Below are 5,848 nucleotides of genomic sequence, written 5' to 3'. Positions count from 1 at the left end.
TTGTTGAATATATTTTAACTTTAATGAAGTCCAATTTATCTCTTTCTTAATTGTTTATCCTTTTTTGTGTGTGTGTGTGTGTGTGTGTTTTAAGTGCACAAATGCCATGAAATTAAATTTCATGGAAATTCAGGAAAAAAAGTTTTCTTACATTTTTTAATGCTCTCTGAAGAATTTTCTTATATAAATTTTAGAATTGTTTTATATCAAAAAGGTTAATGTCTTCACCTGGTACTTTAGTCACCTGAAAAAAAAGAAAGTTTGGGATATTTTTCAGATAATGACAGTTTTGTATCTTATTTTATACATTACAATCAAAGGAGGAAGTGTAAGGAGAGTACCATGAAATTCATTGGTGATAGATTAGGGAGAAAACAAAGCAAGGGAAATCTCTGAGACTGAATAAAAAGTAAAACTGCTAGACACATACTTCTTTTACATTGGGTGTAGGATAGTTAACAATGAACATTTACAGCACAGAGAGACGGTATGAGATGGTATGCGGAAGAACAAGATAACAAGGAAGGGTTCTGGGAGCTTGTGCTCTGGTTGGAGGTTGTGCCTGAGGGGTCTGGACAAAAAAAAAAAATGAGGATTACTCTGACATTTCAAAGGTATGTTATCTTAGATGCAAAAAGACAGCAGACAGGCTCAGTTAAGGTAAAGATTAACCTTTGTCAAGAAAGCTACTGGCCTAGGACATGGCTACCTGCCATGACTTGCTTTTAGTTAGGAAGTTTTAAATTCAGACGATCCTGTGTGGTTATTTTAGGTCTCTAAGTTTGTAAGGCCCACCGCGCAGGCCTCCCCTGAGCTTGTCAGGTTTAATATGTGGCCCCATTTTGTCCACACTATACAATCAAATCTCTAACTGTTAAATGAACAAAATCCCAATGGTAAAATAAAACAGCTGCTAAAGTTTGGCAAATATTATTTATTCCTCTTACAGTTGCATTAGAAGATGAAAGTATAATGGATGAATAAACCATTCTTAGAAACTGAAACCACACATTTCATCCAAATCCAACACAGAAAAATGCAGGTCTTGCATATCCTTAGGGAATGTTTCTCCTAAATATACGTCAACTGCTAGGCTCTTGTGGTCTTTTTCACAGAAGTTGTGTAAAGAACACTGATAGCCCTGACCTGTGTGGCTCAGTGGTTAGAGTGTCTGCCCTCGGACCTAAGGGTCCCAGGTTCAATACTTGGTCAAGGGCACATACCTGGGTTGTTAGTTTGGTCACTCCACCCCCAGCCCTGGTGTGCAGGAAGCAACCAGTCGATATGTCTTTCGCACATCGATGGTTCTCTCTCTCTCTCTCTCTCTCTCTTACTCTCTCTAAAAATCAATGGAAAAATATCTTCTGGTGAGGATTAACATCTTCTCTCTCTCTCTCTCTCCTACCTTCCCTGCCTTCCACTCTCTAAAAATCAATGTAAAAAATATCCTCAGGTGAGGATTAAAAAATCACACACACAAAAGAACACTGATACCGCTGTAATTAGCTAGTTATTAATAATAGGAAAGGAACAAAAGGAAGGCCAGACATTATAAGCTTGGCCATTTGGGAAGCTTCCGCAGCCAGCTGAAACTTTGCACTCCCCAGGGGCTACCACTTTACACTCCCCAGAGAACCGCCAGTCCATTCCCTGCAAATCACTGCGGGAAGGGACTGGAGAAAAGGAGGGTGGGCACATGCACAGTGAAGCTGAGGGAAAGTACTTGCCTGTCAGTCTAGCCTGGGAGACAAAGATAATAGGCCAGAGAGGTAGAGTCACTGCAAGCCTGTGAAAATTTGGGAATACATAATTCACTCTCTTGCCTCTCCTGTTCCTCTGGCTTTGCTCCAGTTTCCTTGCACTCACCTGTGTTCCCTCCATAGCCATGTGGACTCCACACGCAATGGACTTCAGCTGGGAACACAAACTAAGCTAGCCTGATACTGGACTAGTCTGTGCAATTATGGTATGGAAACTCTGAACACTGGCTCTAATCCTAGCTCTGCTGAAAGCAAAATGGGATGTTTTCCCTTGGTGAGATGGAGGGAAACTCAGGTGTTTAATTGCACGCAAATAAAAATCATTCATTCTTCCATGCGAGTCTCAGAAAATTCCTTTTCTTGTGACATTTCAAGAAGCCCTCTTCTACCTGCAACAGGTGAGGACATGCAGAGCTCCACACCAGTAACAACACCACCAGTGGGAGCCCAAGAAGTCCTCAAACAGTCTCTATTTCCTGGAGATTAATGGCATATTACTAAAATCTCAGAGAACACACGTTATCGGGCCCATTCATTCAATTCTCCTATTAACGTGTGTCCCAATAAATCCAAACACACTCACTTACTTGCTCCCATTGTTCTGTCTCCGACTTTGCCCAGGCCATTCTCAATACCTATGAAATCTGTTTCTCAATCTTCTCCTTTTCTCACCCTAATGTTGGGATGGCCTGGTTGCTAAGGCCCTGCTCGGAGATTACCTTTGGCTTTATGTCTTTTCAGATCAGAATAGTACAGTGGTTAATAGGTGAATGCAGGAGTCAGACTGAATTTGACACCTATACCAACTACTTCCTACTTAGGAGCAAATCAAATTTTCCTCTCTATTAAGTGCAGTTTCCTCCTCTATTAAGTAGAGATTAAAGGTTTAACCTACCACAGAATTATTGTGAGGATTAAATAAATTAATATATGTAAAATACTAGCTGCTGATTGATGGGTGCATACTGAGTTTTCAGTAAGAGTCAGCTGTCATATGCCAAAGTGAAACTAATCACTTCCTCTGCGGGCTCCAATTGCACTTTTGTTCTTCTTTACCAATCTTTCTACAGAGGATTAGTTAATATATACATCAAATTGTGTCTTCTTTAAGGACTGAAAAAGAGCCTTACTTATTTTTTATCCTTTCCAACTCTAATATTGGGAAAGCTAGCCTTCATTGAACATGCAATATGTGTCATAAATTATGTGAGTTTTTTATATGCATTATCTCATTTACCTTCATAATAACCCTATATAGCAAGAATTATTAGTCATCCCCACTTTACAAATGAAGAAACAGGTTTAGTCAGTGTTGCTCAGTGGTTGAGTGTTGACTTATGAACCAGGAGGTCACGGTTTGATTCCTGGTCAGGGCACATGCCCGGGTTGTGGGCTCGATCCCCAGTAAGGGGTGTGCAGGAGGCAGCTGACCAATGAATCTCTCTCATCATTAATGTTTCTTTCTCTCTCTCCCTCTCCCTCTGTCTCTGAAATCAATAAAATTACATATTAAAAAATTTTTTAAGAAAAACAGGTTTAGCAAGATTAAGTAACTTGCTTAATGTTGCATGGTTAATAGGGATTTTCTGATTTTAAGTCCCAAACTCTTAACCACTATTCTATATAATAAAGAGCTAATATGCTAATTAGACCGAACATCAGAACGATCATCTGGACGACCTTCCGGACAACCATCCAGACGACCTACCAGACAAAGCCAGGCCTTGTGAGGGCTGGCCAAGGCTGTGAGGAGATGTGAGGGCCAGCCAAGGCAGCCGGGCTGCGAGGGCCAGCCAGGGCTGTGAGGGGCTGTGAGTGCTGAGCCCCTCGCACAAATTTCATGCATTGGGCCTCTAGTGTTATATAATCTCCTAGTTGCTACACTATAAAAGTGTTGAATGCTACATTAAATGATCATAATCTTTACCATAAAGATGTGTATAGACTCTACGATGTTGGTGGGCACATTATAAATAACTACTACTTGCCTTGGAGAGAATAAAGTTAATAAAGTTTGCATAATTGTATCACTGAGTCATAGGGAGAACTGAAGTACATTTAGTCCTACTATTGTAGAGCCCTGCTACTCAGTGTGGTCCATGCACCAGTAGCATCATCATTACTTGAAGGCCTGTTAAGAAATACAGAATAATCTTGGGCCCCACCCCAGATGCATTGAATTACAATTGATATCTTAATAAGATCTCCAGGTCAAGAATCATTTTTATAGAGGTCATGAACCAACAATTCTTCACTTCTTAAGAAGAGAATAAATAAAAATTGTTTAGACTTAGATTCTCTTCCTAAAAGTAAATGTTAGGAGATCATGGAATAAGACACGGAAAGAAATGGGTAAGAATGCTTTTTTCAGAAGTTATTTTCAAATAATAAAGGATAAGCTAAGAAACCTCCATTCGGAAAAAGGTGTTAGCTCCTGAGGCTGTGGAAGACTTATTCTAGAATATAAGCTTCTTGAAGGCAGAGTCTTTGTCTCATTTGTTGCTGTATCCTCAATGCATAGAATAGTACCTGGCACATAGTAGGGCTACAACAGATATATGTTGACTAAATAAATGTATGTTCTTAAGATTCTAAAAAGTAGGACTGGAGGCAGGAATAACTTTCAGGGTTCTACTAGTTCAATCTTTAGAGATGTGACTTGTCTAAAGTGTCCTAATACAGAAAAGGTTTTCAGACATTAAGAAGAACAAAAGGAGAAGAGAACACAATGTTAATGCCTTACATAAGGGACAATTATAGATTATATACCAGAAAGAAAAAAATCGTCTTTTCTGGATGGCTGGGTATCAGTTCCATTCCTTGTTTTAGAAAACTCTTGCCCATAATAATCAATGAAGTTTGTTCTTCGAATGTTTCCCGAGAGATTTGCTTGGGAAAAGATGATTAATTCAGCCCCTATTTCTGGACACAAGGGACCACATCTCAGCACATGCCCAAGAGGAAAGTCAGACAGACTCTAGCTCAGGTTAAAGAGAGAACCTGTCTTCATCCCAGCATCTACTCACAATGAGCTCTGCAGTTCATATCCTCTTTCTGCGCTAAGCCTCAAGGCCAGAGACCTAATCCTGACAATGTTATGAAATAAGAAACAATAAATATATGTCCAGGTGTCAAATAACAGACAGTTTATAGCTACAGAGAATAAATGTGGACACAAAAGTCCTTGTCTCACTACGTGGCATACTGGATAACCAAGATTTCATACTATCCTTAAATACTGGTAATATCTCATTCATTTACCAATTTCGCTGTTAGAATGTTACCAAAGTTGCCAACCTTCAACTATCTTGCACTCACCATCAGTGCAGTGAAGGAAGGAGTGACCTGTTCTAGAGCGTGAGAGCGGAGTGCTTATCTTCCATTGTAAATGGGAATTTTGAAATGCTAAATAAATGAAATAAAAGCAGGGCAACTATTGTCCCACAAAGCCACCCATATTAAGGACAGCGTCATGACAGTGGCAAAATTTATTTATTTGGGCAGTTTTTTTAAACACAACTTTCTTTCTAAGAAAGATATTTCTAAGATGGTTTTTTGGTTAGTTTTATCATCATGACAAAAGTGAAACGTACAAGAAAAAGAAAATTTACTTTGTAAGAATTGAATGCTAGCAAAGCGTTTAGTAAACGGGTACTGTTCTCCACGCCGCTCTCGGCAGTGCGGGCAGTGCCTGCCTCTGACAGCCACCTGCTTACCAGCCAGAGAACTCTGCTGGGGAAACCCCGGGCAGTATTTCCTACGACGAGGAAAACTGAAAGTCTCTGCAGTGGAATGAAGCAGTATTTCAATCTACCGCACAAAGTAATTCCAGAGGGTTGATGGATGAGAGGTCAGAAATGTCAAGTGTTCCAAAAATTAAATAGTTCACTCGTAAATCACTCAACCCAGGCAAGAGCAAAAATAACAGTGCTTGTCCCAACAGCCACCAGAAAGAAAGGACACATTCCAGACACGGTGACAGCACGGCTTTCCCCGTAATCCCTCGCAGCGGCATGTTTGGCAGCTCGGGCAGGACAAAGAATAGAAATGTCCATCTTAGCGGGCAGACCCCATGACATATTTCCAAA

This window comes from Myotis davidii, unplaced genomic scaffold, assembly GCF_000327345.1.
Source record: "Myotis davidii unplaced genomic scaffold, ASM32734v1 scaffold319, whole genome shotgun sequence".
NCBI lineage: Eukaryota > Metazoa > Chordata > Mammalia > Chiroptera > Vespertilionidae > Myotis > Myotis davidii.
This window is presented reverse-complemented; position numbering follows the sequence as displayed.